This window comes from Schistocerca gregaria, chromosome 2 (assembly GCF_023897955.1).
Source record: "Schistocerca gregaria isolate iqSchGreg1 chromosome 2, iqSchGreg1.2, whole genome shotgun sequence".
Classification (NCBI taxonomy): Eukaryota; Metazoa; Arthropoda; class Insecta; order Orthoptera; family Acrididae; genus Schistocerca; species Schistocerca gregaria.
Window position 1 is genome coordinate 504,195,752 of NC_064921.1, and position 13,987 is coordinate 504,209,738.

At 38.3% G+C, this 13,987-nt stretch overlaps 1 protein-coding gene across 8 annotated transcripts in view; it reads left to right on the forward strand.

Moving 5' to 3' along the window:
* LOC126328814 (RCC1 and BTB domain-containing protein 1-like) overlaps positions 1-13,987 on the forward strand; it is a 203,583-nt gene that overhangs the window by 76,388 nt on the left and 113,208 nt on the right. The gene's annotated exons all lie outside the window — the stretch shown is intronic.

The window sequence follows — 13,987 nt, forward strand, 5'->3', positions numbered from 1 at the left end:
TAAATTCTTGAGGTGCTGTTAAGTACGGATTGAGATGTTGATCTAAATCATCGTCACACCTGATGTTGCATGGTAAGATTTATATCATATCGGCTTCATTTCGGTAACTTGCTTCTCCATATACACTGAAGTGCCAGGAAAACTGGTGTAGGCATGCGTATGCAAATACAGAGGTATGTAAACAGGCAGAATACGGCACTGCATTCGGCAATTCCTATATAAGACAAAAAGTGTCTGGTGCAGTTGTTAGAATGGTTACTGCTGCTACAATGACATGATCAAGATGTAAGTTACTTTGGACATGGTCTTACAGTTGGCGCATGAGCGATGGGACACAGCATCTCCGAGGTAGTGATTAAGTGAGGATTTTCCCATATGACCATTTCACAAGTGTACCGCGAATATCTAGAATCCGGTAAAACATCAAATCACTGAAATTGCTACAGCCAGAAAAAGATTCTGCAAGAATGGGACCAATGACAACTGAAGAGAATTGTTCAACGTGACAGAAGTGCAACCCTTCCACAGATTGCTGCAGATTTCAATGCTGGGTCATCCACAAGTTTCAGCATGCGACCGTTCAATGAAATTTCATTGATATGGGCTTTTGGAGCCGAAGACCCACTCGTGTACCTTTGATGACTGCACGACACAAAGCTTTACACCTCACCTGGGCCCATTAGCACCGACGCTGGACTGTTGATGACTGGAAACATGTTGCCTTGTCAGATGAGTCTCGTTTCAGATTGGATCGAGTGGATGAATGTGTGTGGGTATGGAGACAACCTCATCAATCCATGGACCCTGCATGTCAGCAGAGGTCTGATCACGGGTGGAGGCTCTGTAATGATGGGAGGTGTGTGCTGTTGGAGTTATATGGGTCCCCTGATACGTCTAGAAATGACTCTGACAGGTGACACATATGTAAGCATCCTGTTTGATGGCCTGCTTACATTTATGTCCATTGAGCATTCTGATGGACTTGGGTAATTCCAGCAGGACAATGTGACACTGCACATGTGCAAAATTGCCATGGAGTGGCTCCAGGAACACTCTTCTGAGTTTAAACACTTCTGCTGGCCACCAGCCTCCCTAAATGTGAACATTATTCAGCATATCTGGGATGCCTTGCAATGTGCTGTTCAGAAGAATGTCCTGTCATGGAGTTATGGACAGCCCTGCAGTATTCATGGTTTCAGTTTTCTCCAGCACTACTTCACATGTCAGTTGAGTTCATGCCATATTGTATTGCGGCACTTCTGTGTGCTCACGGGGGCCTTACACCGTATTAGGCTTGTGTACCAGGTTCTTTGGCTTGTCAGTGTATGTCATGGCATTATTGCCTGTCTGAGTATTTTATGGTTGAATTATCCTCTATCAAGGGGGAATTCTATATCTTTTTGCTTGTTCAGGATACAAGTTAAAAGTGCTGTTTAGACCAATGCTGTTTGTTTATTTTTTTTTGTAAAAAAAAACTACTACTTCTTGTAAAAATAAGATCAAACAAATGTAAAACTTGGAAACATCCTGACTGGAGAATAGGAGAATGGCAGCTGGATCATGTATTTATGGACAAATTCTTCCACAGAGAAATCTACAATGTTAAAGTGTTAAGAGGGGTAGATGCAGGTTCAGATCATTACATTGTCAAAATCAAAATTAAGTTCACATCACTAAAAAAGAAACCAAATTGCAATAAACGAAAGAGGAACTTTGATTCCCACCAATTGATTAGAAATGATAAATATAGAGAAGTCACACAAAACATAAAACTGACAGATAATTCAGAAGAACTGGTTCAAATTCTCAGGCAACAAGCAGAAAATTTAGCCCCATTGTACCCACCCAAAAGACATGTCTGGTGTAAATCAAAATGTGACAAAATTCATGAAGAAAGACATAATGCATGGTTAAAATTTCAAACAGACAAAACAGAAGAAAATGCAGTCAACCTCAAAAATATTAGGAAAAAGTTCACACAAATTATCAAGCAAACCAAGAGACAGTCACAGAAATATATAATTGACTCCATAGAAGAAAATTACTACAAAACCAATTTCAGAGACTTTTATAAAATTTTTGGAAGACAATTACAAAAATTTGCCCCTCCCATGTTAATGCAGAAAAGGGAAGATGGAAAATGGCACATAAAGACATGGAAAATGCTGAAATCTTTTGGCAGAAGCATTAATAAACTTTTTAACTGTGAAGAACCCCAGGAACTTTCAGCAATTACTACAGACACACTTATCAAGACTCTACCTGACCTCATAAATCCTCCAACAATCAAAGAGGTGGAAATGACACTCAGAGAGATGAAAAATTATAAGGCAGTGGAGAAGACCAAGTTTCTGCAGAAATGTTGAACTATGCCAGTGATACAGTTTGAATATCCTTACACATAGCCTTAACAAAAATCTGGATAACAGAAAAGTTTCCCAAACATTGGACCACAGCCATAATCCACCCACTCCGCAGAAAAGGAGATAAAAACAACCCAGGTAATTACATAGGTCTCTCTTTCTTAGACTGCATATACAAGATTTTCTCAAGAATTTATATAGAAGAGGATCAAAGAGCAACTAGAGGAAGAATTAGGTGAATACGGAGGGAGCTTCAGACCTTGGAGAAGCTGTGCAGAACAGATCATCACTTTAAAATTAGCCATAGCATATTACAAGAAATGAAATAAACCTCTTGTGGACTTCAAAAAAGCATACGACTGTGTCCATAAACCTTCAATGTTAAAAATCTTAAGAAATTTTAGGCTCCATGCAAAATTAATCAATCAAAGTGATAGAACTCACCTTAACCAACACTGTATCAAAAGTCAAGTTCAGGAGTGAACACTCTGAGCCATTCATCATAAAAACAGATTTAAGACAAGGAGATTGCTTGGCACCCCTGCTGTTCAAATTTGCCTTAGAATGCTTAATGAGGGAAAGATACAAGACTAACCCAAAGAGCATCCAAATTGGAAGTCCCCAAAGACAACATAAGTTTACACTGTCTAGGATTTGCTGATGACCTTGCTCACTTGTTAAACAGTATTCAGGAAACCAAACAAGTTATCTCACTACAGGAAATAGCACAGAAAATTGGGCTTGGAATATCCTTTGAAAAAACAGTCATCATGTTAACTCACTCACCACTCATAAACAAAATTGCCATAGGAAACCAAGAAATCAAAATTGTAGATAAATTTAAATATCTGGGAGAAATCATAACATATAACCTCAATGAAAAACCAACATGGCATAACAGAATAAAAAAATTGACTAGAGCACAATATATCACCAAGAACACATACAACAAAAAGAGCCTGTCAATAGCAACAAAATGAAAACACAACGAAACAGCCACTCAATCAGAAGTAACATTCACAAGTGAAATCATCTTCAAAACATCTAACACTGCACAAATAGGCAAAATACTCAAAATAGAGAGAAGAATCATCAGACTGTTCATCAACAAATCGTGCCAGAAAGACGGACAGTGGAGAGCAGCCACAAATGAAACAGTCTACAAGGAAATAGAACTGGTAATGAGTACAATCAGGAAGAAACGCTTTTCATTTTTTGGACATCTAATAACACCAGAGAACAGGATCATGAGCAGAATAATAGAAAAATTGTGGAATAGTAAGAGCAACATTAAGTGGATTACAGAAATCAAGGAAGATATGGATGAACTACAGATTACATTGGAAGACCTAAGAAACAAAACTGACAAAATCAGGAAACCCACAGACAAACAAACCAGACTGCAAATGAGAATCAACAAACATACAATAGGAAGGGTGATATCCAATGAAGAAAGAAGGATGATATCTGAGAGAACGAAGAAGCACTGGGCTGACAGAAAACTGAAAAATTCTTTGTATAAAGTTGGCTAGAGTGGTCCAGTGAAGGCAATAAAATGAGTCACAAAAACAAGATCAAACAATGGAAAATCCACAATGGAATTAGACCATACTATGGAAAGGACAGATTGCTACTCACCTTAAAGAGGAGATACTGAGTCACAGAAAGGCACAACAAAAACCCTACTATACATTTAGACTTTTGGCCAAAATGCCTTCTTCTAAAGTAGAAACCACAGACACATTCACAGAAGCACCATACACACTCACATGATCTCTGTCTCTGACTGCTAGGCTCAACGGACAGAGACGTAGTCACATGTGTAAATGTGTACTTGCTTTCTACTTTAGAAGAGGGCAAGAGCTTAAATGTATAGAAGAAATCTTGTGGTGTTGCAGTTCTTCTTATGTCCATGCTTGCTATGAAAATAGGACGAGGAATTCCACTTTATGCAAGGAGCTTTTCAGTTTCATTTTACCCAGTCATGTTCCAGCACTTTCTGTGCTATCTTCAGTGGGTTATTTTATTTTCTTACTGTAACACGACAAGATGATTATTTCTATGCCAAGCCAGGTATTTCCTTCGCAGCTCTTTAACAAATTCCAGATTATAATCATCAAAATTCAAAAAACCATACTCAAAATAAAATTCAACAAGCTATGTTCGACCTATAAAATAGTACCTAACAATCTAATCATAACTATAAACAACATGTCATCTATAGAACAACAGGCAAAATGTAAGGCTCAAATCTTGTGGATAAAGCAAGACATCCAGTCTTTGTATTCCAAAAATCAGGCTCTGAATATTGAACTATGCAGATTGCATATAGAACTAGAAACCACATAAAGTATCCACCATTTTTGATGAATTAATGTACAGAGTTAGAACATACACAGACACAATAATAGACAGAAAACATACAATCCAACAAAAGAATCTCACTAAAATGGTAAACCTACAAACACCTACCAATCCCATCACCGATACAATAAATACACCTTTCACAAAAGCCTGATTAATCTAATAGATATAAAATTACTTGAAATGGGTCCCAAGCATAACATAAACACAATGGTGTCACACAGGACAGTAGAAAATATCATAACAGAAATGGAACACATCATAAAGCTACAAGAAAAAACTACACACACCTGAATTCAGTGCAAATCTAAGAAGAGAACTAGTTGCAAAGGAAATAAGAAACATAATCAAAGGGAACAAAATCACCATAAAAGAAAACTCACGGACTGCTGAAGAAAAAACCTACAGAAAACTACAGAACAAATTAACACAAGAAAAAGCCATTATCACAAAATCTTACGAGGATAATTCAGTTGTAGTCATAAACAGGAATACATCGAAAAAAAATTAGAATTCATCCAAAGCAACAACACCACAGAATTAAGAATTGATCCAACAAACTGATACCAAATTAACATAGAAAACTCTGAAAAACATAGAAACAATTTTTACTGAAACACGGATTAAAAGAATGACAGAGAAAAATCCCAAGGCCCCGACCCAAAAATCATTGCCTAAAGTTCACAAACCTGGAACACCTACACGTCTATTGATAAACTTCACCAAAGCACCCACATACTACTTAGCCAAATACATACACACCCTGCTACAGGCAGTATACAAATACACTGCAAACAGAAGTCTAAAAAAACTCAAGTGATGTAATAGAAAAAATAAGAAATGAAAACATACCAAACACAGCAACATTAATTTCATTTGACATGATTTCCATGTACACACACACATTCCAACAGAAGAAACTATCAACATCATAGAAAGAAACCTCCAACTACAAGGAAACATACCCACAACAAACATACAAGAAATATCAGCCATACGCAGGCTCATCACAAAGCAAAACTACTTCATGTTCAACAACAAATTTTACTCTCAACAAGATGGACTACCCATTAGATCCCCAGTCAGTGGCCTCCCAGCTGACATTTTCGTCAGTCAGATAGAAAAACAAATCTTTGACAAAATATTAATACCAAAACAGTAAAAAATGATATATTGGTACAGATATGTAGATGATATAATTTGCTTCATAGATGAACCACAGCCTGGCAGAAAAGAAGTTCATGACAACATAAACTCCATCCATCCATAAACACAGTTCACCATTGAAACACAAACGGATGGAAAACTTAATTTCTTAGATCTCACCATACCCAAGAGAAACAACAAAATGAATTCACAATCTACAGGAAACCACAATCACCAGCACCATTATTTGTAATTAATCTAATCACCCCATAACTCACAAAGAGGCCAACTTTAGATATTTACTACACAGATTGAACAAAACACCAATAAACTAACATGATTACACATAAGAACTGAACACACTAAAACAAACTGCTCAGGAGAATGGATATGATGCAAAGAGAGTAAATAAAATGAACCACAAAATACAAAAACAAGCCACACACACACACACACACACACACACACACACACACACACACACACACACACACACACACACACACACACACTCACACAAAAATCGGCAGACAGTAAGCAACAAATGGCACATAATGACTTACAAAAACAAAGTCACACACAGGGTGGGTAATGTACTAAAGAAACAGGGACTCAACAAAGCATACAGAACCAACAACCCAATACAAAGCAGATTTGGAGGAAATACCACTAAGACTGACAAATACAGCCAGTCCAGTATATACCAACTTACTTGCAACTGCTGTCAGTCTGTATGTGTGTCCAACATGCAGGAATTCAGAACCAGATATAAGAACATCTCAGAGCACTGAAAAGCAATAGCTCACAGATCACCTGGTAGCACACAATAACACCAACAAACACCGAAACTGAGATACAGATCCTTAAAACTAGTACCTGCTTTTACAAAAAATTAACTATAGAAGAAAATTATCACATGTAAAAATCAATAGCCCAAGGAAAGAAAGTACTAAATGAGTACACATCACTGTGCAATAAAGCCCTGTATTTGCAATTGAAGAACTATACAGTTAACACCCACAACACTAAAAACTACTCAGAAGGAAAAAAAATCTACAATAACATGTAATGGTGGTTAAAACTCTCCTCATGTTTGAAAATTTGTAGAAAGTGTGCTGTCAAATGACCATAAGTCACAGAAATCAGCATATTCACCTCGCCAAAACATAAGAGAAAATGCTAACTCATCAAAGTCGTAAGTTACACACAAAAAAACGTGATATATACTCATTTCCGTTCGTAAATGCATAACAAACGGAAAAATAAAAATTATGTTTTGCTGTTTGTAGGTGACAAGTTGTAGATTGTGTAGCAGACTAGCTACCAATGTAAATACCCAACAGCTTTATGTAAGGTAAGTAATATAATGCATACATCACTCTTTTGCCAATTAAGCTATAATTAGAACTTTAGGCATAATGTAATAAACAACATACAGTGCATCATGTCATTAATACATATCTCAGCTGTGAACTGTAAACAAATGATGTATAATATTTTACAACAATTATTCATTCCCAGTTGTAAATATTTTGTACCAAAAGTTTCTCTAAATGTTAATATGTAACAACAGTTTTATCGCAAAAGTGGTGAAACGTGTCTGGGTAAAATTAAATTGAAAAGGTGGCCTGCATAAGGTGGAATTCCTCATCCTATTTTCATAGCAAGCATGGACATAAGAACTGCACCACCACAAGATGCCTGCTATACATTTAAGCTCTTGCCAAAACCCCTCTTCTAAAGTAGAAAGCACATACACATTCAAACACATGACTATGTCTATAACCACTGAGCCTCAGCAGTCAGAGACAGAGGTCATGTGAGTGTGTGAGTGGTTCTTGAGTGAATGTCTCTGTGCTTTCTACTTTAGAAGAAAGTGTTTTGGCCAAAAGCCTAAATGTATAGTAGGGTTTTCGTTGTGCCTGTCTGTGACACAGTATCTCCTCTTAAAGTGAATAGCAATCTACCCTTTTTATAGTACTGTCATACTTATCTTTTAGGTTTATTTTTTATTGTAGCTCCTTGGTGTTTACAAATGTTGCAGATTAATCTCTTTCTATGAATCTCATTTACTTGCTTCAGAAACATTAGATTCTGTGCTATGTTGTGAAGTGCTTTTTCTTGAGTGATAGATGACACTAATATATCCACATTTCACTTAGTTTTTCTGTCTGCTACCTAATTGTGGGTAAGAATTTCTCCTTGAATGCTTTCAGTGCTGAATGAGGGGGAGGGGAGAGGATAGTCCTTGCTATGTCAGTGTCATTTCACGTAGTGACTCAGGTGTGTAAATTGCATTCACATCAGTGACCTCAGTTTCAGCTGGAGATGGATCTGGAGCACACTCAGATTATGTGGGAGCTAGTCAACATCACCAGTGCACCAGCTGTAAATCCTAGGTGTGCTTCAGTTATTGGTGGTGAGCACGGTGGAGGAATGTTGTGTGTGGCAGAACTGCTCCACTCAAGTAGTATTAGACTTGCTCAGAGAAGCTGTGCTTTGTGTGGATCAATCTTTATTTTTCCCAGCTGCTCATGAGAAATTTATGGAGTGTACAATTGCAAACAGTAACATTCCCAGTAGTTCAGTTGAATCATCAGCATATTCATCCATTTGAGCCAAACATACGACTTGTTTTCCTGAGGAAAATAAAACCTATAAGAACAGTAACAGACCACAGATCACATATAAAAATATATTGATCCTAATAAAATGCAAGGCAATAACATTTGAAATAGTGTCATTCTTCTATATAGAAATGGACTGGAAGGCTTGACTGGGATATTACAGTTAATAAAGCAGTTACGTAAAGAGACAGTGCTTGAAGAAACTTGTGTTTCCATAAAGGCAACAACCTGTTGAAAAGGAAAATGAGTATGTCAGTGTCCTGTTACTGCTTAGTTAACATATTCAACCTCAGCTAGCATGTTGTCATGTACAGAAATCTTATATAAATTGTGGCAAACTTATAGAAATATTGGGAAGCAGAAAGTGTGTGTATTTTCCAAAACATAATGAAAATTGTTACATTTTACATCCTGGTTGTTCTTGACTATCTAAAGGCTTGCTTTATCCACTTAATGACTGCAGCATTCATTTTAAAGCAAGTGCATTGATTCAGGTGCCGAAAGTGTGGCTACATCACTCTGGGTTATAATGATTTTGTGGAGATTTTGTAATTGCTGCACACTAGCTAAGAATGCCATGCTCTGAACTTGTGTAAAATGCTTAGTTAACTATCCAGTGTGTAGTACATACCGCAGAGTTGTCTTTGAAGGCAATACGCATGAACTGAAAGCAATGAAGTTAATAGCTTATACAGAGGGAAAGTATAATCATAAGGAACAGCCTCTATTATTTATTGTGACTTTTGCTTCAGCCCTGGAGAAACTCTTAATGTTCTGATGACTTAAAGTGTGATTGTGAATCTGGGTTATATCGGCTTAGTCCCCCAAACCACCTTTCACTTCTTTAGGAGACAACTTACTTGGAATTTGCAGCTGCTCCTTTTTACTGGATAGCCATTTGCTGGAAACCCTCTTGACTTCTTCTCCGTCAAATAATGCTAGGCAAAGGAATTTTTAGACTCTTTCTACTTATTTCATAAGTAGACATACAAACTTTACTTTTCGTCAATTAATGATGTATTTGTCCTCCATATACAATAAAAATTCTTACTTTCCACATGAATATCTAACTTTCTGCAAGTATCTTGTACAATCAGACATTAGAAACAAATTGAGTTACAGTTAAAAGAAAGTTGTCTTGAATACCATGATCTTTCTTAGCATGAATCACAATATGAGTTTTGCCTCTAACGAGGTTGCATCAAGAGTTTGCAAGAGTACTTTCTCAACTGTTCTTGTTTCAATAACAATAGTCAATGACACAATGAGCACAGAGCTGCATATTAACTCCATAGTTCTTCCTTATACACACACTAAAACTTCTGTGGATTGGCTGACTGTTACTTGTCAGTGCCATCGAACCGCCACATCTACTTTCTTCTTGCAACTGATTTTAAAGCTGCACACACAAACGTGATGCACAGCGGGTAGGATTCTACCATCCCACACTCATAGCCAGAATATTGTGTGTTCGAGATGGTCGAAGGCTGAGTGGTTCTAGAATTTACACAGAAATTTTTGAATCACTACAAAACAAGTTGTGAGGATAAATGCAGCAACATGAATTTGACTATATGAAGCAGTGCAAATACATGTACTTGTGAGTATATAAGTAGCTGTATAGTTTACCCTATACTGTGTATTATCACATCATCTACAAAAGCAACACAGCATAGAGTAGTAAGTGCGGTCACTATTAAGTCCATACACTCATAACGAGACCAAAGAAATATGCACCAAACCATAAGATGTGCAGACATTTGTCTAATCAGAATGTTGCTCTCGACCATATGGAACCTTGCACGTGCACAAGAGAAAATATTTGCCCCAAAACTGGACAACTATTCATTGCAACTTCTGTAGTTGAATGGGAAGGAAAAGGGGTAGATGGAGAGGTATCATCATTAAAATGGCTCCCACCCTACAATGGAACATGAGTGAGTTCAGAAGATTCTTATGGAAGGATGAAGACTTACCTTCTACATCTACATCTACATCTACATGACTACTCTGCAATTCACATTTAAGTGCTTGGCAGAGGGTTCATCGAACCACAATCATACTATCTCTCTACTATTCCACTCCCGAACAGCGAGCGGGAAAAACAAACACCTAAACCTTTCTGTTCGAGCTCTGATTTCTCTTATTTTATTTTGATGATCATTTCTACCTATGTAGGTTGGGCTCAACAAAATATTTTCGCATTCGGAAGAGAAAGTTGGTGACTGAAATTTCGTAAAAAGGTCTCGCCACGACGAAAAACGTCTATGCTGTAATGACTTCCATCCCAACTCGTGTATCATATCTGCCACACTCTCTCCCCTATAATGCGATAATACAAAACGAGCTGCCCTTCTTTGCACCCTCTCGATGTCCTCCGTCAATCCCACCTGGTAAGGATCCCACACCGCGCAGCAATATTCTAACAGAGGACGAACGAGTGTAGTGTAAGCTTGGGAAATTCTGTTCTTGTGCTTCAGAGAGATTCATCTAAAAGTGTGTAACACCCTGTGCAGAGTGGTTACAGCTTGCACTGAAAGGATGACTGAGAGGGCCACAAGTGATGAAGCCTTGTTCTTGCATACCACTCCTTGCCTGCTACTCTCACCATGAACTTGGTAATATAGTTGTAGCTATAGCACAAGTGCCTTGTAGCGTGACCATACATTCACTGTACATAACATCTAAGGGAACTGTAGACATAGAGGCTCTCAATGTCATCATATATATCTCACATCTTTCTCACCTTTTGTACTAGGTTTTCATGTGTGCGACATGTTGTGGGACTCCGTCACAATACGCACTGGGACTTGAACTATTGTGATACTTGCAGTCACAAGAAAACGAACAGGGGGCAAAGCAAGTATTTCAGTACTGCTGCAGGGCTGTTTCCCACAGCTTATTTCTCAATATGCCGTGCCATCTTTGCTGATGCTGTTTAGTGGGAAGTTTGGTCTTACTCCAGTGGCCACTTCACAGACTAGATAAACCTAGCAGTGCTTGAAAAGAAACCACTGAAGTGGGTGTTCAGTATTGTGTGCTATACAGTCAGCTGACTGTGATTGAACTGTGTGAAATTTGAAGGAATGGGTGGATTATATTATGAATATGACAGGTTCAAAAATCAAGTAATTGCGGAGAACTTTTTGGCAGCAAGGTTAAATGTTGCCAAATTATTGAAGAGAGCAGTATGACATTGTGACATTTGTTCAAGGGTACTATTAATATTGTTGTTGTTATGGTCTTCAGTCCTGAGACTGGTATGATGCAGCTCTCCATGCTACTCTATCCTGTGCAAGCTTCTTCATCTCCCAGTACCTACTGCAACCTACATCCTTCTGAATCTGCTTAGTGTATTCATCTCTTGGTCTCCCTCTACGATTTTTACCCTCCACACTGCCCTCCAGTATTAAATTGGTGATCCCTTGATGCCTCAGAACATGTCCTACCAATCGATCCCTTCTTCTAGTCAAGTTGTGCCACAAACTCCTCTTCTCCCCAATTCAATTCAGTACCTCCTCATTAATTATGTGATCTACCCATCATAACCAATAGCTTGTGGTCAGAGTCCACATCTGCACCTGGAAATGTCTTACAATTTAAAACCTGGTTCCTAAATTTCTGTCTTGCCATTATACAATCTATCTAAAAACTGACAGTATCTCCAGGCTTTTTCCATGTATGCAGCCTTCTTTTATGATTCTTGAACCAAGTGTTAGCTATGATTAAGTTATGCTCTGTGCAAAATTCTGCCAGACAGCTTCCTCTTTCATTTCTCTCCTCCAATCCATATTCACCCACTATGTTTCCTTCTCTCCCTTTTCCTACTCTCGAATTCCAGTCACCCATGACTATTAAATTTTCGTCTCCCTTCACTATCTGAATAATTTCTTTTATTTCATCATACATTTCTTCAATTTCTTAGTCATCTGCAGAGCTAGTTGGCATATAAACTTGTACTACTGTAGTAGGCATGGGCTTCATGTCTATCTTGGCGACAACAATGCATTCACTATGCTGTTTGTAGTAGCTTACCCGCATTCCTATTTTCCTATTCATTATTAAACCTACTCCTGCATTACCCCTATTTGATTTTGTGTTTATAACCCTGTAGTCACCTGACCAGAAGTCTTGTTCCTCCTGCCACCGAACTTCACTAATTTCCACTATATCTACCTTTAACCTATCCATGTCCCTTTTTTAATTTTCTAACCTACCTACCTGCCTGATTAAGGCATCTGACATTCCACACTTCGATCCGTAGAACCCCAGCTTTCTTTCTCCTGATAACGACATCGTCTTGAGTAGTCCCCACCTGGAGATCCAAATGGGGGATTATTTTACCTTCGGAATGTTTTACCCAAGAGGACGCCATCATCATTTAACCATACAGTAAAGCTGCATGCCCTCAGGAAAAATTACAGCCATAGTTTCCCCTTGCTTTCAGCCCTTCGCAGTACCAGCACAGCAAGCCCGTTTTGGTTATTGTTACAAGGCCAGATCAGTCAGTCATCCAGACTGTTGCCCTTGCAACTACTGAAAAGGCTGCTGCCCCACATCAGGAAACACACGTTTGTCTGGCCTCTCAACTGACACCCCTCCATTGTGGTTGCACCTAAATTACGGCTATCTGTATCGCTGAGGCACACAAGCCTCCCCACCAATGGCAAGGTCCATGGTTCATGGGGGGAGGCCATTAATATTACCATGGAGTTTACCAGAGTATGGGAGATCATTGGGAGGAATTCCTTAGCCAAAAGTCATGGGGAACAAACATAGTGTGTAGTTCACATTTTATACATTTTCTGTGTCTTTGTGGGTTGAGAACAGATGGCTGATGTATGAACAAGCTAAGGATCACCACCACCATCCACCATCTGGGCATTAGGCTGACTGCTGGTATCAATACAGAACCATCCCCAATTGCCAGACGGTGCAGTGCCTTATGAGTAACAATGGTTCATAGAGTGGCAACAGCACTTAGTGCATTAAATGTATAGATTCTTGTCTAAAATGAAGTCATTGGCATGCTGATAGCTTTCGAAACCTAACTACAAGGTACAAAGCAAATTGAATTGCATGGAAAGCTAGAGCTTATGATGTATAAAGTGCAAAATTTACTGTTCTTACAGGGTAGTATCAACCACCATGGGTGCTAAGGAGTCCAAGAATTATTTAAACCTATTATATTGTGCTATGACGAGTATGGCAGATAACATGCTTAAATTAAAATTTTATAACATCTTATGTCTGTGCCATAATTTGATTCCAATATATACTGATGAGTGTAAGTGGGGGAACAATCTTGGATGCTGTTTGGTATGTCCTGATTCTGTCCTCAGAATCAGATTGCAAAACAAGTGCTTCAGTAAGAAGCAGATGGACATGCAGTCTTGAATGCTCAAGAGCAATTGAGATAGATTTGGGCTAAGAAATTTCTTATCAGCTCGAATTCCTGTAAGTGCATGTGCCCAGCAGAGAAATCAT